The sequence below is a fragment of the Salvia hispanica genome, chromosome 2 (genome assembly GCF_029641045.1).
Source record: "Salvia hispanica isolate PSC_SH4W2 chromosome 2, Shi_PSC_v1, whole genome shotgun sequence".
NCBI classification, from domain to species: domain Eukaryota; kingdom Viridiplantae; phylum Streptophyta; class Magnoliopsida; order Lamiales; family Lamiaceae; genus Salvia; species Salvia hispanica.
The window spans coordinates 27,475,340-27,496,822 of record NC_142693.1 but is presented as its reverse complement, the minus strand read 5'-3'; the positions used below and the strand labels follow the sequence as shown (position 1 = coordinate 27,496,822).

At 38.1% G+C, this 21,483-nt stretch overlaps 2 long non-coding RNA genes and 1 pseudogene across 6 annotated transcripts; 2 read left to right on the top strand and 1 right to left on the bottom strand.

Annotated features, from left to right (window-relative positions):
* The first annotated feature begins 6,285 nt into the window (after nt 1-6,285).
* On the top strand, nt 6,286-9,520 carry LOC148932012 (uncharacterized). Of its 5 annotated transcripts, none has more exons than XR_016135309.1 (8): nt 6,286-6,544; nt 6,641-6,855; nt 7,610-7,681; nt 7,762-7,911; nt 7,994-8,075; nt 8,701-8,792; nt 9,252-9,294; nt 9,411-9,520. It is a non-coding gene; the product is annotated as an uncharacterized LOC148932012 (long non-coding RNA). The 5 variants fall into 5 exon arrangements; XR_016135308.1 differs by lacking the exon at nt 9,252-9,294 and adding an exon at nt 7,460-7,529; XR_016135307.1 differs by lacking the exon at nt 9,252-9,294.
* Nucleotides 9,521-10,584: 1,064 nt separating this feature from the next.
* Nucleotides 10,585-12,195, top strand: LOC148932011 (uncharacterized). Its single transcript, XR_016135142.1, has 2 exons — nt 10,585-11,950; nt 12,027-12,195. It is a non-coding gene; the product is annotated as an uncharacterized LOC148932011 (long non-coding RNA).
* A 1,134-nt stretch (nt 12,196-13,329) lies between these two features.
* On the bottom strand, nt 13,330-14,726 carry LOC148932010 (receptor-like protein 20; annotated as a pseudogene).
* Nucleotides 14,727-21,483: the final 6,757 nt, after the last annotated feature.

Below are 21,483 nucleotides of genomic sequence, written 5' to 3'. Positions count from 1 at the left end.
ACGGGTGTGATGCTCTCCATCTCATTTCTTTAGAGAAGCTTGGCCTATGATGTTTACCAAATATGCAACCTTCGCAAACTTCTTCAGGATGATCAATATGCGGCAAACCTTTCACCATATTCTTTGTAGACAGTAGCTTCAAACCACCAAAATTCAGATGTCCAAGACGCAGATGCCATAACCATGACTCATCTTTAACAATGGCATTCATGCACTTCAACGTATCATGTTTTATATTCAATGGAAATAATCTATTTTTGGACATCTTCACACCGGCAACCAAATTACCAGTAGCATCATTGATAGCAAGATAAGAATTCTTGATACTAACATCAAATCCTTTCTCCAGCAATTGACCAAGGCTCAAAATATTGCTTTTCATGGCAGGCACATAATAGACGTCATATATAAAACCATGATTTCCATTCTTCAGCTTAATCAAGATATTACCTTTTCCTTGCACTGCTACTTTTGAGGAATCTCCAAAGGTCACGTCCCCATAAGATGTCTCCTTTAGCTCCACGAAGAGTTCCTTGTTCCCGCACATGTGGTTACTAGCTCCGGTATCCAAGTACCATGTGCTGCACTGATCACCTTCAAGTCCTTTATGTGTAAAAAGAGAGGTTGAAATTACCTGCTCATCATCGTCTCCACCTTCGGCATAATTGACTTGATGATTGGTATTTCCGGCTACTGGACACTCATAACTGTAATGCCCAAATTCGTGACAAATATAGCACTCAACATTTGATTTATCAAACTCTGGTTGATTGTAGGTTTGAGAATAACCGCCTCTGTATTGTCCTCTTCCTCGTCCTCGTTGTCCATAAGAGTTTCTACCTCTGCCTCGATAAGTGAAGTTTTGTCGTCCTCCCTCGTATTGATAATTCTAGCCACGTCCTCCTTGATTTAAGTAATTCTGTCCACGTCCTCCTTCATACTGGTAATTCTTGCCGCATCCTCCTCGACCACGATAACCTCGGCCTCGGCCTCGATCTCGGTTGTATCCACCACGTGATGTCCCAGGCGCAAACTTCTTGTCTTCTTGGATTGACATCTTTGCTTGTAGCATATGCTCAAGTGACGGAGTGGTCTTTTTCTTCATGCGTTGCTCGTGGACTTCCAAGCTGCTCTGCAACTGGTCGATAGACATGGTGTTGAGATCTTTTGATTCTTCGATAGCAGCAACGACGTGCTCAAATTTCGACGTCAAGGAACGAAGAATTTTCTCAATGACACGAACATCTTCAATGTTCTCCCCTTGCCTTTTCATTTGATTTACAATAACTAATGTTCTTGTGAAATAGTCTGAAATGCTCTCCGTTTCAGACATGGCCAAACTTTCAAACTCACCACGTAGGATCTGCAGTCGAACTCGTATCGCTTTATCAACACCGGTGAAAGCATTCTTCAGAATCTCCCAGGCTTGTTTTGACGTGGTGGCTACACTTACTTTCTCAAACGTGGTTTCATCAATACCTTGATAGATATTGAATAATGCCTTCTTGTCTCGTTTCCTTGCATCTCTGAGGGCGTTCTTCTGGTTGTTCGTCAGTGCATCTTCGGCTTCTTGGGAGGCAGGTTCGGTGTAGCCGTCTTGAACAATATCCCACAACTCTTGTGATTGCAACAAGACTCGCATCTGAATACTCCAATTCCCATAATTGTGTTTCTCTAATTTGGGAATTTGGGGCTGGACCATATTCAACGTTGCCGCCATAGGTAGGATCGAGTGGCTCTAGATACCAGATTTGTTGGATATTTGACACACAAAATATAGGAACACTCAACAAAGAAGAAATATGGAGGATAAGTATTTATAGACTTCTCACAAAAGGATTACAAAATACGCACAAACAAAAGTGCTTCAGCACTACAAAGCTTTCTTCTCTCTTTCTCTCTACGAGCTACGACTCTTTTTTCTCCAACTCACACAATTCCTTTTCTTTCTTTCTATCTAAGAGCTTCGGCTCTTACAAACACTCACTCTTCCTTTCTCTCTACTATGAGCTACAGCTCTTTTTTCTCCTAACTCTCACTCACAATTCTAACTTGATTGATTTTACAACAAACAACTATACCTCAATTTATAGGTGTGTAAAATCGGTTAAGCACCGATTCCTAAAACTAGAGACCTTCTAGTTAGCACTAATTAATTAAATAATACAAGTTGATAATTTGCAAACTAGATTACACATATATGCTACGTCTCCTAGCCGTCACTTTATACTTAATGAGGAAGTCTTCAAATGCCACCCACAAAATAATACCACTTGATGTAGTGCAAATGTGGCTACTTTCTTAGCCATGAATTACTCACAAATTTACACCACCAAGATAAGGTGGTGATGCAGCACCTTCATCACCACTCCTTAATTGTGAAGTAATTGATTTAATAATTTCAACAGGAATGAATGCAAGCTGTTCGATCTATTGCTTCTGTGAATTCCTTGGATCTGAATAGCAGTAGCTTGTGTGTGGTTTAGTTACCGAACCGAAGCTAATCCTACGCAGCTATTGAACAAAACACATCAGCTGCCGTTTTGATCAAAATCTATCCCTCACTCTTCTTGCACATTAGGTGTTTGATGGTTTGTTGAATCGAAGCCGTTTGATGCTAAATTCTGTTTCTGTTCGTTTGTGTGTGTTGTCAATCGATTGATACGACGAACTTCTCGTCAAAACGCGCAAATCACATCAGCTGCGTTTTTCTCAATTGTTTGTGTTGTTTCAAACTCACAAATCTCACACTCTTGCAGATGGCCGAATCAAAGAACTTGAATATCCAATCGATGATAATGACCCAATTTTTTATACAGATAAAAATTTAGTAGCTATCCACTAAACACGACCTGCATAAGCCGCTAAACTACTAACACACTAACTACACCACTAATAACATTCCTAAAAAATAACAACTAATTTGACTTAAGAAAGATAATGGAGAATCTAGTTTGTTCTCTTCGATGAATTTAATCTATTTTTTCTCGGATATATTTCCGAAATATATACTCTCTCCGTCCCCAAAGACTATGCACTTTGGGTTCGTCACAGATTTTAATGTAAAATTGGTAAAGTAAGAGAGAAAGTAATTAAAGTACTGTTAGTGGAGAATATGTCTCTCTCATTAGAGAGAAAAGACTTTCCAAATTTAGAAAGTGTATATTATTGTGGGATGAACTAAAGAAGAAAGAGCGCATATTCTTGTGGGACGATGGAGTATAACTTTCCGGGCATGACATCATGTAGCATTTTATCAAACATTTGATTCAAATAATGGAAATTAATAAAAATATAAAAAGTAGTATAAACATTAATAAATGCAACTAATAAAATGAAAAAAAAAAGATTACATCGCTTTTGCGTGTTTAAATATTTTGTCAACTTGTTAAATGTCACTTCAGTTATCATAAAAATATTAAAGATGTCAACATTCATATTGTTTGACTTAAACACTAGAAATCGTCATATTTAGAGAAGGTGATAACCGAGACTAGTGGTATCTATCTAATTTAATCTCTTACAATACGATCTTTGACAAAATCTGATGAGATCGTTCATGAAAAAGTCAAAAAACAATTGGTGGAAACATACTTTTAACACTCTCATTGACTTAATAAATAATTCTAGAAATGTAATCAATTATGAAGCCGCCGCGGCATCATCAATAATCAGATATATACAACGTTATATCATGGCTTTGACTTTACGTAATGCTTTCATATTTGTTACAATCTCCATATAATAAATATCCTACACACATACATGTATATACATCGTAGCTCAATCACAAAATACTACAATCGAAATCAAATAAAAAATGGTAAACTCTTCTCATTTTCTCCTCTCTACTTTTGATACGAGAATATCTCCACAAATATCTCCCATATCTCTATTATTATATTATCATATATTTTCCATATATTTGCAATCTTGTTCACTAAGTTAGGTTATTAGTAGGATTATTATATATAGGAGCTATTGTTATCTTTTGGATTCAATCAAGAAATACAATTACCTTTATCTTATTTTTATCGCTTATTTCAATTCGGTATTGATCTTGGTTTGATCGACGGGCAAAGCTACCGTGACTACCTCGTCTACCTTTTATCCATCCGACGATCGCCTCCGCGACGCCGGAATCTTGTTAAGAGAAATCATCTCTTAACAATTGGTGCTTCCATTTTCGAACTCACCCTCCAACCATGAATTCCAACGAGGAAATCGTGTCTTCCCTATGTGACCGGATAATGGCCGTCTGCAACAGAATAAACTTCATAGCGACCACTGCAACACAGTGTAGTGACCGCTATTCAAGAGGCAGAGGCTACGGATTAACGTGCAACGACCACTGGCCAAGGTGCAGCGGCCCGCTGCGAAAATGTGGCGCACATAATTGACCTACTTTCTCCCCAATATTTACCAAACTTAGCCATCTTTTACCTTATATGTTGTTGCTCGAAATTTCCTCTATAAATACCCCCTCAAACCTCTTCATTAAGGATCTTCTTTTTGCCATGTAATTTTAGAGCATAAATTTGAGAGTTCTTCATTGTGCAAGAGGTTGAAAATGAAATCAAGAGAAGATCAAGGCTACAAGGATTCAACCTTTAGGTTTTATTACTTTAGTTCTTATGTTGTCACGACCGCACTTTCTAGTTATAGTAAGATAGGCTATTCTGTGACTAATTATAAAATTGAACGGGAATGGTACAAACATTGACATAACAAGGCAACTTGAGTTAGGTACTCATAGTGAGTTCAAAGGATTCATCGCAAAATAATCAGAGTAGTGAGAGATATTGGTACTTGTTCAACAGTATTGGATATCCTTACTCAAGAGAGAAGGTACATTGCAGCGGAAATGTTCAAGACAATACATCATGTATGGAGACACGATGTATTGGACCTTCTAACTACTTATTAGCATTTTCCATTTTTCTCAACACCGCCGTCCCTCGATCACATTCAACCTGCACGTTAGAAAAATAAACATGCAGGGCTGAGTACTTGGTTTACTCAGTGGACATAGTGCTAAAATAAATTTCATTTTAGTTTGTCAGTCAAAGTGGAGTGAACACGGGGTTTTTACTTTAAAAAGGGTCCGAGTCACTAAATTCCTTTCATTTATAAAATTGATTGCGCAATCACATAAACATATATACCATATCTGAACGTATGTGAACCGGGAATGTGGCCACATTCCACGATGGTCACTGGACCGGCCAACTTAAAAGCTAGCTCACGATCCTCATATGTGTACACTAGTCCGAGTAGGGTTTGCGGCACTACTGGGACCCGGATTTGATTTAACATAACTAGTGTTAACACCCGTGCTATGCACGGGCCAAATGATTTTCAATAGTGATCTTAAATAAGAAGGAATAAATTAAAAAAAAAAACAGAATAACATTGGTGTTTATGATAAAAAAAATTGATATGTATAAAAAATATTCATATAATTATTAAGAAAAAAAAAATGTACTTCCCTCAAGATACTGTAATGAACCATCTCATATTCGGCATACAATTTTATACAATTTGAATAAATAGTATAAGTTTAGCAATATTAAATAAAAGAAATAACAAAATAGGAAATGAGTGGATGAAATATAATAAAATATACAAATTAAGAAAAATATAAAACAGAATTTAAAAGAACAAAAAAAAACAAATAATTTGAACGATGAAAGAGTTCATAATTTCACTTGATTAACAAAACATAGTTATTCATACCTGCAAACAAAAATAACTTTAAAAAACAATAACAATCCAATAATTCATAAATTTTTAAAAAATTTAAAATTTATAATTGTTTTAAAAATAAAAAAGAACAAACATACTTAAATATAACTATCAAAAATAACATAGAAAAGATAAAATAGCCCAATATAATTAACATACATGGCCCAATAATTCTTAAAAATCGATCCCTAAACAGGAGGATCCCAATATAGTTTACAATTATCTCAATATAGTTAACAATTCTTTAATAATAGAGCCCAAATAAGTTCAAAAATATTATCCCAAATTTACATACAATGCTGATCATTGTCATTATTCACAATATCCCAGAGTTCAATTAAACTACAATAAGAATCCAACAAAAAAATAACATGAAATGTCTTAAATTCTCTGAAATGGCCCAATCAAACATATTACAAAACCAACCGATTTTATCATTTAACATTAACTAATTACAGATTATCAGATTAATTAAATAACTTTATGATCTAATAACATATTTTAAGAAAATATATAAACTTTTTTCTGCATTTTCACACGCCGCTTAAGCGACGAAAACCCTAGATCTGCACCCCTGGTCGCCGATTCTACCACCAAATCGGAGAAAAAGTCGCCATAGACTGGCGTCTACGACCACACCCATACCCACCAAAATCGGCGACACGTTATCTTCTAATCGGTTCTGCCATCGCAAAATCAGGGCTAGCGCACGAAACTTACACACTCCAGCGAAAACGGAATCGTTTCACACAACGGTGAAATCATATTTTCGACCAACCGAAGAAGGAAGCAATTTTAGGTAAAATCGAAACACAGTTCATAAATTTGAAAAAATATCACAAATCATCAATATTTATCAAGTTTTTAATTATTTCACTAATTATTTTACATGTAGGGAGCAAAAATAGGTTGCTATCGACGATTCAAGGTAAAGAGGATGAACATACGGGTTCTCAATATCTGGCTGTGGGCCTATAACAGATACAACAACATATCAAAAAGGAGGTCGACAAACCTACAAAAATTAGGGCTAAATGTTCTGGTCGAAGATTGGAAGTTTTAATTCGCTCCAAATTCGCAGAAAATTAAATGGATCTACTGACCTTAAAGGTAAAATGTCTTCACAAATTTACTGTAAAAAGCCTTAGGATTTATAGAGATAATGCATATAAACGCTTATCAAAATGTAATTGGATGTATTATTCTTGATAAAAACAGTGCAAATTTGAGTACTTAGGATTTGTTTCAATCATATTAAGAGAATTTGTTTCAAAATGAAATCTGTTACTTTAACACCCTTTAAGCTTTGCTGATTTCTTTAGTTTCTTCATAGAGGGAAAATATTTGAATCAAACTATCTCAAAAAAGGAAAATAGACAGCTATTTACTGGATATAGTAGAATTTGCTTCTGAATATAGTAATATAATTATCAATCACTTCCATTATTTACAATCAAGATTTAATGGACGTAGTAGTTAATTAATGTTGTAACATGTTTAGTATAATAGTATTACAGTTTTATCATTCCAGTGAATGAATGCAGCATCATTTTTATGCAGTAATAATATTAAACTATTTCAAGAAGCATGAAAACCAAAGAACTCATATTGCATGGAAAACTGGAATAAGAGATGAGTATGTAAATTCTAAATAAAATCAAATACAGAAACTCTTGAAAAACTATTGAATCTACATTCTGAATTTTAAATGCAGGGTGAAAAAGAAAAATAACTCCTTTGCAGAGCAATGCAAAGTCTCTAGAATAAAACAAACGGAACGAATGGTAGATTGAATGTTGCAACTTGTTTAGTATTACAGTTTTATCATTTCAGTGTATGAATGCAGCAATTTGTTTTTTTGCAGGAATCATCTTAAACACTTTCAAGAAGCATGGAAACCAAAGAACACATATTGCATGGAAAACAGGAATATGAGGTGAGTATATACATTCTACATAAAATCAAATGCACGAAACAGAAAAACAAATAAATCTTCATTCTAAATTTTGAATGCAGGGAGAAAAAGATAAAAATTACTCCTCTGCAGAGCAGTTTTATTATTCCAGTCAATGAATGCAGCAACATTTTTTGCATGAATCATCTTAAACAATTTCAAGAAGCACGGAAATCAAAGAAAACATATTGAATGGAAAACTGGAATAAGAGGTGAGTGTATACATTTTACGTATAATCAAATGCAGAAAATACACAAAAACTAATGAATCTCCATTCTGAAATTCAAATGCAGGGAGAAAAAGAAAAAATAACTCCTCTGCAGAGCAGTGCAAAGTCTCAAGAATAGCACAAACGGAAAGAATGGCAGATTGAAGGTAAGAATACTAAATTAATCGTGCATAGTGCTGAACACAGCAACAAAATGAAAAAACTGAAACAAAATAAATGAAAAAAAGTGAGTGAGCATTCACAATAGAAAAGGGAAAGACGAAATAGGAGATATAGATCATGGAGAATATGAATTAGGGAAGAACTAAACTGAATTTTTTTCTGTGCGGATTTTCTGAGAAGAGAAATGAAGTAATTGATTATGGAAGTGGTAGGAGTGGGGTATTTATAGGCCTCCCTTTTTCAGCATGGATAACAAACAATGCATGTCCCCATAAAAACATTATATCATGAGTGACCTTTCAGATAATAATTAGAAATAAATAATAAAACAAAATCAAATAATAAAAAGAACACTGAAATATCTAATAGAACTATTCTAACAATTAATAATATAGATATTTACAAACTAATAAAAGTAGCCGTTGTACTTTTGTCATGATTTATGTGTAGTAGCCTTTGTTACATCTTTTTATGACTATTTTAAATTTTAAAAAATATTTCATGTGTGCACTGCAGGAGGAAATATATATATTTTTTTGGAAATATTTCAAACTCATACTTTCCAATATTCAATACTGCACTTGCCTCAACATTTAATTTTTGCTGCAGAATTTAGACCATCTCGATATTGGAAAAACTTTTGGCATTTGGGTGGAATATTCAATGCTTGTTTCAGGCATTTGAAAGCTTTGGAGAAAAAGGTACTCGTTATTAAGCTTGAGCATTGTTCAATACAACTTAATTTCTATATTAGATGTTTCCAAAATACTTATTTCGATTATGTCATCTTAACAACTAAATCAATGGTCTAAAATTCCTTTTTTTTTTTTGTCAGATTTCATCATATAATTTTAGTTATATGCAGATTTCATAAATGTATTTATCATAGAAATTTATGCAGATTTCATAAATGTTGTTATATAGAGATTAATATTTTTACAGTTGACTCTGCAACTTATCAAGATTCCTTTTTGAATAAATTCAATAGAGCATAAATGGTCTGAAATTTCTTTTTTGTCATATTTCATCATATAATTTTAGTTATCTGCAGATTTCATTAATGTAGTTATGATAGATATTTATTCATATTTCATAAAAGTTGTTATATTAAGATTATTTACAGTTGATTCTTAAACTTATCGTAATTACTTTTTTAATAGATATGGAGTAGTTGATATTTACAACATAATATATCCTTTTCAGGTATGCAATAGAATAATGCCATCAAAGGAAACATTGAAGATTTAATATTTATTTTTTTCAGGTTTAATAAAGTAATTGATATCTATGAAGGAGTATAATATTGTATTCATTTGCAGGTACAAATGGATTCCAAAGGAGGAAGCATATTGATAGTTGAAATATGTTATTAATTTATCGGTACAAATTGATTGAAAATGAGGAAGCACAATAAATGCCACATTGGAAACATAGAAGTCTTATTATTTATTATGTATAAACAATCACTTGTGCACAAAAAACAATAGAGACTTTAAATATTCTAAGCAGTTTTCAAAATGGCGTGACAAAAATGAGTGGCTGCACAAATTCTGCTCAAGTTTTTAGAAGGATTTACATAATAAATAAAAATGAAAATAAAATGGAAAATCTGAACCACTTTTCCCGCCTAAATTCTTATAGTGGCATTTCTGTGAATATCAACACAACTACCATTTTATATATTGATAGATTGACATAGCCAAGCAGATAGGTATTTATAAAAGTAAAACATGACATGACAAAGAGGTATAGAAATTTCACATATTCATGCTAAAAGTCACATTTTGAAAAGAATGCCCACCTCAAAAGCTAAATCCCTTTTCATAAATTTCTTTAACTTGGCCTTAGACGACGTGCGAAGACGTCCCTTTAGGAAATAAAAATAATACTTAATTATACTTTTAGAAATCACTTAAGCTTAAACGTGAATGCATCCTAAGTGCGTACTCTTTTTATTCTTTTTCTTATTTTTCTAGAAAAAGTTCTAGAATTCTTGAATATTAATTAAATCAAGCAATTTCATTTATTTTAAAAAAACTATTCGCTTAGCTAGAGAGTGTTACCTCCTATGCCATTTATTCAGGCACTAAAATAAATCCGAGGTCTATTCATTGTTAGCGTAAAAATTCTTAAAAATTAATTATTCGAGCACTTAAGCTAAGATCCGGAAAGTTCTATTTTTCTTGAAAACAAATACTTGAGCATTTAATAAAGTATGGATTCTTGAAAAAAAATCCCTTGTTAAATCTTTTCTTTGAATTTTCTTAAGGTGCGTCGCGGGGCGTCGCCGGTCGGCTTTCACATCTTACTTTAACATTTTTCCATCTTTGGAAACTGGATAAATTATTCGGAAATTAATGAATTGAGCTCCAACTCAAATCCTTAAATTAAATTCCAATCCAACAAAAATAATCCTCGGCCCAATTATTTAATCTTGGTCCATACTCTATTAAAACCTTGCCCATACTAATTAAATAAAAAACAGTGACCCACTTACTCCCCTTTTATTTACTAAGGCCCAACAGAAATAATTAAATGGCCCAACAGAAATAATTAAATGGCCCAAACCATTAGTTAAAAATAATCAGCCCAAGTACACTCCCTTCCCATCGTGACTTTTCTTTCCCCCAAATCACATTCTTCACAACTGAAATCCCTAGCTTCGGAAGAGAAACGACGACGCGACGCCTCCCCCTCGCCGTTCGCTGCTCCGGTCGGCGCCTCCCTTGCGCCGCCGGAAATTCGATCCCCTTCCCCTCTTCTCTCTCTCTCTCTCTTCGTCTTATTCTCACCTCCATCGTCTACTCCCTCTATCTCTCCCACTGAGCTCCATCTCTCGTCTCGCAGCACCGCCGCCCGCCTCCAGCTATGGACCGGCGACGAGCCTGTGTCGCTGCTGTCACGCGGCCGAATCCACCATTGTACGTGTGCTCGGCGAGGCAGCACCGAAGCTCCGACGGTGTCCTCCGTCCATTGGCTCCACTTCTCTGTGATTCATTCGTCATCTCCGGCAAAACTCCTAAATCCAAGCTTAAAAGATCCTCCTTTTAAAGCTAAGTCCTCTATCTTAGCCTATTTTAATTAGGCCTCTCGGGGCAGTAGCTTGTGATGTTGGAGCTCTTGACTAAAGTGTTTTAAAGTTGTGATTTTGAAAGAAAAGATCAGTTCACTGGAATGAGTCCTGATTTGAAAAATATGAAAGCTACTAATTTGCACAAACTATGCGTACAACTTATGCTTGTGCTTTATGTTCTATTCATGATAAGGATGTTTACCATATGATCATGTTGTGATGCTCTAAGTGGATGAAAATGAGGTATAAGGGTGAGTATGTGCTACCTGATTCCTTGTGGCTGGTGGATTGGGAAAAACTCCCACTTCTAATGGTCTTTGTAAGGCATAGCAACCTCTACTCACTCTCTTACTCTCAGTTGTGATTTGTGGGGGAGAAAGAAAGAAATTTTGATGTGGTGAGTGGTGAAGGGAAACAGATATTGAAGGGGAAAACATATATATAAGTTGTTGCTGTAATTTGTTGAGATATGGCAGAAATCAAATCAGCATTTTTGGCTCTTTGTTCACATTGATTGGCTATTTGTGGGGCAGTACACATGTTGTACTCGTGAATCGATAAATGGGCTGATCTTATTGTGCAGCGAATCCCCTATTTGCAGCTCCTTAGTGTGCTTTGAACTTAATTTGTTTTGGTGGCATTTGGAGTACGAGTACTTGAGTAATAACTCCCTTTTGTTTGATTGTGCTAGGTATACATAGAGTAATGCAGGAGCTGTTGGGGTGTGGAAGGGAGTGCAGAGCTGACTTTGCTCATTTAGCAAGGCATAGGTCTTTTGTTTATAAAGTAGTATTGCCTATCCCCCCTTACTTGGCAAAACATAGAACTAGAGAATTAATTTGTATTTGTATTCACATAGCAGGTTATCCATTTGTGAGGAATACAGCTGCTGCTCAGTGAGAGGAGAGTTGATTTCTTTTGCAGGAGATGCAGCTAGAAGTGGGCTGTAACTTAGTTGCTATGTAACTTAGTTGCTATGCCCATATGTATTCAACAATAAATTCTATGTATTTTTACCTCCTTGTTTAGTAGATGTAGACATATTCATTCTTTTATTTAAAAGATAAACAAGAATATAAATCAAATTTTTTTACATCTAAAAGTGCACATGCACAACATTTTACCAAAATCCGTTTATGGCCATGCATTAATTAGGCTATAAGCTATATAATAAATTATACTCCCTCCGTCCCCGAATATTTGACACAGTTTGCCATTTCGGTCCGTCCCCGAATACTTGACACAGTTCACTTTTTTCATTTTTGGTAGTGGACCCCATATTCCACTAACTCATTCCTACTCACATTTATTATAAAACTAATACTTTAAAAGTAGGACCCACATCCCATCAACTTTTTCAACACACTTTCCATTACATTTCTTAAAACCCGTGCCGGGTCAAACCGTGTCAAGTATTCGGGGACGGAGGGAGTACCACTTAAAGAATTATTCCGTAGCCATAGTTGAATAAGACTTGTCATATTCCCGACTTATTTTGGGATTAATCCGCTGAAATTGTTAGAGCTCAAATTGACCTCCAATTTATCAAAACTACAAATATTTTTGGGAATAGTACCTGTAGAATTAATTTCAATTGGCAAGTGTAATGATCATAACATTATTAAGTAAACAATATGATTATATAGATTAAAATAATACACAATGCAAATGTATAATGTGTACATGGATTCCATAAGTGAAGGCAATGTACTTAATTACTTTTTTCGATAATGAAGGACATTAGTTGATAATCAAGAATAAGCTGAAAATTATACTATAAATTCTGAGATTATTGATATAAGATCCAACCTCTTAGATTGTTGTCATCAAGGTGTAATTCCTTAAGGCCTGTGATGTTCCTTTTTGACTTGTCGGTTCAAGTCATTAATTGTTTTGGGCATTTAAAAAATATTTGGTTAAGAAAATACTCCCAGTGGGAAAACTATTTATTTTGGGCCAAATTACCTGCTAATATTTTGGGGATTTTGGAAAATTAGATTGGTCATGGAAAATATAAATGACCCCAAGTTTGTATTCTAAATATCAGGCCATAACATTTGCTCCACGACTCGATCTAACGGAATATCTTGATATTTGCATAAATTTTGAAATGTATAAGGAAATAGTAAACACAACATAATTAAACACACAAATAGAAGAAAAAGTTAAAAAGAAAATCGACACAACTCAAGAAAGAGTTCCAAATTAAACACAAGAAAAGCACCCAATTTTCTCTTTGATTTTCGCTCAAGTTCCCCTGCGAGTTTGCGTCTCTTCTTTGTCTTATATTTATATCCAACGCCCAAAAAGAATTCCACTAACCATGTTGGCCTTCCACTTCTTATAATCATGTAACCAATCCCAATCCCAACTACAAATCCACATCCATATCCCATTACAACACTTCGCCAACCTAATCCATCTATGAATTCATATTCATCATCTTCTTCCTCTGCAGGCTGCATTGATTTCCCATCATCATCTTTGCATTTTCTTGTCAACGGAAGTCCACACAATCCTAAGTTTCCCATATATGAATCATTCTCAAATGTGGAGAACTGAGGTATTTTCCCAACAAGATTGTTCATTGAAAGGTTCAATCTCGAAAGAAATGTCAACCCCGTCAATACACTTGGAATTTCCCCTTCCAATTTGTTTGTTGACAAGTCTAACGATTCGAGTTCACTCATGTTACCAAGAGATGAAGGTATATGTCCTTGTGGGACAAGTTCAAGTATTTGAGAATCTTAAGTTTCTCTGTGGAAGTTGGAATAATTCCAGAGAATCTATTGGATGACAGATCTATTGACGTAAAGGTTTCCAATAGTCTATTCAATAATTGATCCTGACCTTTCAAGGTAAGCTTCATCTCCAGATTTGCTAGAAAGCTGTCATAATCTATTCCTATTGCCTCTGTCATTGCTTTGAAATTCTTGAAATATGTTTGAGGCAGAGAGCCCACAAGTTCATTATTGGATACATCTAAAACTTGCAACATAGGAAATAGAATCTTGTTTGATGAAGGACGTGACATGTTACCACCAAACTTGTTAGACCTCAACACTAGAACTCGAAGCTCGGGAAGACCTTCCATCCAAAATGGAAATTCATCTTGTATTCTATTATTTCCAATGTCAAGCCCCTTTAGATATTGGCAGTTGTTTAAGGATCTAGGTAATCGTCCTTCCAATTTGTTGGTTCCCAAATTGATGGACACGAGCCGACAATCATTGCTAAATGTTGATGGAAGTAGACCGCTAAACTTATTCGCGTTTAAATGAAAGATCTTCATATGCTGGCTAAAGTTTCCAAAGCATTGAGGAATTGTTCCTTCCAAAGTATTGTTTGAGACAATAAGTATCTCAAACCATGAAGTCAAGTTGCAGATGGAGGATGGGAGCTCACCCTCAAATTTGTTGGAAGAGAGCAATAATTCCACCAAACTTGATTGATTTCCAATGGTGGATGGTATTGGACCTTTAAACAATTTATTCGAATTATAAACATGGATATAATTTAAATTTCTTTCATCTAAAAATGCACATGCATAACATATTAGCATCATGGAATAATTTACTGATTATTAGCATATGTCTGTATTTTGCATGGACAATTGTATATATTCATAGTAGTAAGATTTTAACTTATCCTCTATATTTTACTTATCAAGTTTCTAATCAGTCATTTACGAAAAAGTTAGAAATCTTACCGCTTAAAACATTATTGTCAAGGTATAAATCTAGCAGTATAAAAATTCCTAAAACACATTCTTCCACACATACAGCATTGAATTTTTTCATTGACGATTGAAGCAAAATGAGAAATTGAGATAGCAGGGAATAACCTCGAGGGATTTCGCACTTGCTCTAAGATCACGGATTCTGTAAACTCCGGCGAGTAAAGCTGAATTAGACGACGGAAATATGGAATTCCGATGGCCGTAGGGTTGGAGATTAGGGGTTGTATGTAATTATTGTCGGTTGATTTAATACATAAGAGCATCCCCATCCGTGCTCTTAGCTAAGAGCACGGAGGTGGGCCCGGACCCACTTTTATTCCTTGTCCTTAGCTAAGAGCACGACACCCACATCCGTGCTCTTAGCTAAGGACAAGCTCAAGGGTCCCACCATTCTATTATTCAATTTAAATACTCCAATTATTAAAAACATTTCTACATTATAAAAATACATTATAAAATAAAAATTACATAATTAAAATCCTAAAAAATACAAATTACATAATTAAAATACTAAAAATAAAAATACATAATTAAAATAAAAAATACATAATTAAAATCCTACAAATTAAAAATTACAAACGTGGAAGACTATTCCTCTAACCCCAATTGCCTCTTGAGACTCCGGATCAATTGCTCATGTGTTGCAAGTTGTTCCGGAGTCATGTGAGACGTATCGGTCATATGAAGTTGACTCAAGATGGCCCACAACGAGTTGGTCGGGGGTGGAGGAGGCACAAAGGGAGCGGGGGCGGCGGCGGATGGAGTCGGGGCGCGGCGGCGGGTGGTCGTCGCCTTCTTCCTTCCGACCGGCCGGCGGGAACCGCTCGGGCCAGCGTCGGGGCTACCCAAGTTAGTTCCGGCAAGCTGGGTAGCCACATCATCGGAGGAGGATAGAGCTACCGACCTCGACCGTTTGCTGGAGGAGCTGGAGGAGGATGCTGCTATGCCGCCCCCATACTTCGGATGTTGGCGCCCCTCCTGCCAACAATCGAGGTACTTGAACGGTTTGTACTCCTCCCGTTGGTATGCCGCCAAGGCGGCAGTGATGATGTCGAGCTCGTTCGTGCCGCTCCCCGCCGACCGCTCTTCCTGGAGGTAAATCCCCTGGAACTTCCCGATTGCCTCGTTGCATCTGTAGATGCAATTGCGAACCATACTATCATTGCGATATATGGTTCCCTCCGGCCGGGTTTCATTGTAGAGGCGAGTGATGCGCCACCAATAAGTTTCCCCGGTTTGGTTCGTGCCGACGTCCGGATCTTCGGAGACTGCCAAGTAGTAGGCTTTGAACATCGCCATCATCTCACCCGGAGTGTACGGGGTGCGGGTGCCACGAACAGGAGGAGTAGGACCAGAAGTAGGAGTAGGAGTAGAGCTGTTGCTCCCTCCCGATCCGGGTTCGGGTGCCCACCCGAACCCGGGGGCGTTTAGGTCGTGCAACGGGTAAGGACGGTAGCCACCCGGAGCTTGCGGACTTTGGGTTTGAGGAGGGGCCGTAAATTGGGTTTCCGGACTATATCCGGCCTCGGAGTCGAACCAATCGTGGTTCCAACCGCGATTGCCGGAGGGGTGATCGCCGGAGCCAGACATTGTGTAGTGTGGTGGGAATTTAGATGATAGAGTAGGAGGAAAAAAGATGAGAGAATGTAGATGATGATAGTATAGATAATAGATGAGAATGTGATTTTTTTTTGTGTTGGAGTGGGGGTATTTATAGATGAAAATGTGAATTTTGGGGAAAAAAAATTGAAAAATTAATTTTAAGTGGGTAGAAAACGGATAATTTTATTTGGGAAGTGGGAAAATATTTTTTTTATTTAAAAACATTTTTTAAAATAAATTTCGAATTTAAAAAAAAAAAAATGAAATTGCCAACGGCTATGCCGTTGGCCAATCAGCAGCTGCCACGTAATTGTGCTCAGCGGCACGGACGTGCTCTTAGCTAAGAGCAGCGCCGTGCCGCTGGCACGGACGGACAAGCTCCATCGGCGGACGGACGACTTGGTGCTCAGCGGCACGGACGGACGAGCGGTGCGTTGAGCACCGCTGCGGATGCTCAAGAACGAAGCATATTGATGTGAGGTATCACTGGATACGAGAAGCACTTGACGGAAAGCTTTTGCAGCTGGAGAAGGTGCACACCGATGAGAACGGTGCCGATATATGCTTACCAAGTCCTTACCCCGAGATAAGCTTGAGATCTGCAGGCAAGAAGCGGGTCTAGTTGAATCCCCACATGAGGTGGAGGGGGAGAATTGTTGAGATAAATCCACCTCAATGTGGACGTTCCATAAGCCAACAATTGTTGACTAAGCTTGTGAAGATTTGCATTTATTGCAAATAGTGTTTGAAAATGGGTTTTCAACATTTGCAGTAAGATTGCTGCAAACCTCCCCTATTTCTTCTAATATTGCGGCCATAGAGGGTGGCTATAGGAGTGGAAAAACGCTGCTCAATTGCTCTATAAATAGAGCTCACTTCCATCGGTGAAGTAGAGTGCAAGAGTTGCAGATTATAGCAACTAGTGAGAGAGGGAGCAAGAGAGAGTTTCGGTGAGTGCATTTTGAGAGAAGAAAAAGTGAGGAAAAATTTCCTATCTCCCTTGAAATTGTAGCTCACTCCTCTTGTGTGTATTCCAAGTTATTCAACTTGAGATTTGTGTTTCCCCTATAGAGTGTAGGGAGAATTTTGTAAGCCCACTATATACATAGTGGAAGATTTAGACTTCGGTCTCGTGGTTTTTCCCGATTTGGGTTTTCCACGTAAAATTCTCGTCTCACGTTTTTATTCTGCACCAAATTTTTTTTCTTGGTTTGGTCCCATTATTTAATCCAGCAAGAGGGAAAAGAATTATCCTGGTTCCGCTGCGCAAGTATCAATTTATTTTTGATACTCTTTGATAATTATCACCACTTTTCCCAACAAGTGGTATCAGAGCCATCGTGGTTCTGAGGCGGATTAAAAATGGAGGAATCGTCTTCGCTTGGTGGCATGTTCAAATTGAGCGGATCGAATTACTCAATTTGGAAGCCAAGCATGTTGGATCTTCTCTACTGTAAGGATCTCTATTTGCCCTTTCATGGAGATGATGCCAAACCAAAGGATATGAGTAATGATGAGTGGATCATCATGCACAGAAAAACTGTTGGTTACATCCGGTGCTTCATCGAACACAGTATCTTTCATTATTTCGCCAATGAGGAAAAGGCTGATGTTCTTTGGAAGAAAATGGAAGCTATGTTCGAGAGGAAAAATGCCTTGAACAAAGCATCCATCATCAGAAAAATCGTTCGATTGCGATATGTGGAGAGTGCCAACATGACGGAGCATCTCAATGCATATCAGGGTCTTATCAACTAATCCATCAACATGAAGATTTCTCTTGATGATGAAGTGATAGCCTTATTGCTACTCAGTTCGTTGCCGGATAGTTGGGACACTCTTGTGGTGTCGATCAGCAACTCGGCTCCAGGGGGAGCGCTGACCTTGCAGATGGTCAAAGATTGTCTTCTTAATGAAGAATCCAGAAGAAGGGAGCAAGATCATTCTTCTGAGACAAAGGCGATGGTTGCTAAACATAGTGGTCGAAGGAGAAGTAAAAATAGAAACTCTCAAAGCACGAGAGACAAATCCAGGGGGAAGTCTAAACACAAAAAGGACTTCAAATGCCATTATTGCGGTGGTCCAAACCACTACGAGAGAGACTGCAGAAAGAAGAAAAGAGATCAAACACGGGGAAATAATGAAAATGCTGAGAAGGATACATCGGCAGTTGCAACTGATGGCGATGTCGTCGTAGTTTGCGATGATGCCTGTGTGAGTTCGTCATGCCAACAAACGGACTGGATCGTTGATTCGAGTGCATCATATCACATCACCCCATACCGTGATATGTTTGCATCCTACACCGGTGGCAGCTTTGGCAAAGTCAGAATGGCCAACCACGGCGTGACAGAAGTTGCTGGTATAGGAGACATTCATCTGCTCACTGACACGGGATGTAAGCTCATTCTGAGAGATGTTCGACATGTTCCTGATATCAGACTCAACATTATTTCCACCGGCAAGCTCGACGACGATGGTTACATCAACCATTTCGGCGAAGGAAAATGGAAGCTGATAAAGGGCTCCCTCATTGCAGCAAAAGGTAGAAAGCAAAATTCGCTCTACTTGATGCATGCAACGTTGTCCAATGGAGAGGTGAATGCAGTCGTCAAAAATTCCTCCATTGAGATATGGCATAAGAGGTTTAGACATCTGAGCCAGAAAGGTCTGGAGATCTTGGCTAGAAGAAGCCTCATCCCTGAGGTAAAAGGAATGCATTTGAAAACCTGTGTTGATTGTTTGGCCGGAAAACAACACCGAGTCGCATTCAAGAGCTTCTCTCCCTCAAGAAGAGCTCAACCTCTTGATCTGGTGCACACAGATTTGTGCTACATGAAAGACAGAACTCTTGGTGGCGCATTGTATTTCGTCACTTTCATTGACGATTTTTCGAAAAAAGTCTGGTATTTTGCTTTGAAAACCAAAGACCAAACCTTGGAGGTCTTTAAGCATTTTCAAGCAAAAGTCGAGCGGCAGACGGGAAGGAAACTGAAGTGTGTTCGTGCAGACAATGGCGGCGAGTACCAAGGCCCATTTGAGCTGCACTCCAAGAACCATGGTATCAAGCTTGAGAAAAGTGTCCCAAAGACTCCTCAACACAACGGAGTGGCAGAGAGGATGAACAGAACGATTTGTGAGAGAATCAAATGCATGCTGCCACATTCCAAACTGCTCAAATCCTTTTGGGGTGAAGCTATGAGGACTGCAGTTGACTTGATCAACCTTTCTCCTTCAACTCCTCTGGGCGATGACGTACCAGACCGAGTTTGGTCCGGAAAAGACGTGTCTTACAAACACTTGAGAGTGTTTGGCTGCAGGGCGTTCGTGCACATTCCAAAAGATGAGAGATCCAAGCTTGATGACAAAACCAAACCATGTATCTTCTTGGGATACGCCCATGAAGAGTTTGGTTATAGATTATGGGACCCAGTTAGCAGGAAGGTCATCAGAAGCAGGGATGTCGTATTCCTTGAAGATCAAGTTCCTGATGATGCGAAAGAAAAGCCTGAATCTAATTCAGAAGTTCCTTTCAACTTAGATCCAGTTCCTTCGCCGGCGGTTCAAGATTATGGGGGAGATATCCAACCGGAGCAAGGCGATCCGGTTGATGATGGAGCAGGTGACGAGGAGATTCCACCTGCACAAAATGAAGTCCCTCCGGTCAGAAGGTCAGTCAGAGAGAGACAACCTTCTACCAGATATAGCCCACATGAGTATGTAATGCTCACTGATGGAGGAGAGCCACAGAGTTTTGCTGAAGCCATGGCGCATGACCAAAAGGAAAAGTGGTTAGAGGCCATGAAGGAGGAGATGAACTCCTTACTCCAAAATCACACCTATGACTTGGTGAAGTTGCCAGCCGGCAAGAGACCACTGAAAAATAAGTGGGTCTACAGATTGAAGGCTGAGGAGCACAGCTCACAACCAAGGTACAAGGCCAGACTGGTTGTGAAAGGTTTCAGCCAACGAAAGGGTGTTGATTTTGATGATATTTTCTCACCAGTGGTGAAGATGTCTTCAATCAGAGTCGTGCTCGCGACTGCCAGCTTAGACCTGGAGATCGAGCAACTTGATGTGAAGACGGCGTTTCTGCATGGAGATTTGGATAAAGAAATCTACATGGTCCAACCTGAAGGGTTCCAAGTCAAAGGGAAAGAGAACCTTGTATGCAGGTTGAGAAAGAGCTTGTACGGCCTAAAACAAGCTCCTAGACTATGGTACATGAAGTTTGAGTCCTTCATGACGACCCATGGCTACAGCAGGACCACCTCAGATCACTGTGTTTTCTTCAAGAAGTTCGCAGGAGGTGACTTTATCATACTGTTAGTCTACGTTGACGACATGCTGATTGTAGGCCATGATGCCAGCAAAATTGTTGAGCTGAAGAAAGAGCTTAGCGAGTCTTTTGCGATGAAAGACTTGGGCGCGGCTAAGCAGATCCTTGGAATGAAGATCTCCAGGGATAGAAAGAGCAAGAAGCTCTGGTTATCTCAAGAACAATACATTGAGAAAGTTCTTAAAAGATTCAGTATGAGCAAGTCGAAGCCGGTCACCACTCCACTTGCGGGTCATATGAAGCTCAAATCTGCGCAATGCCCGACAAGTGAGACAGAAAAGGAAGAGCTGTGGAAGGTGCCATATGCTTCTGCGGTGGGCAGCCTAATGTATGCTATGATATGCACTAGACCAGACATAGCTCACGCAGTTGGTGTGGTTAGTAGATTTCTCTCTAACCCGGGAAAAGAGCATTGGACCGCAGTGAAATGGATATTTCGGTACCTGCGAGGTACTTCTAGACTTTGTCTGAAGTTTGGCGACAACTATATCCTACTAGATGGATATACGGATGCAGACATGGCTGGTGACATAGATTCTAGGAAGTCCACGTCTGGATTCCTGATGAGACTTGCAAGGGGAGCTATCTCGTGGCAATCGAAACTTCAAAAATGCGTGGCATTATCCACAACGGAGGCAG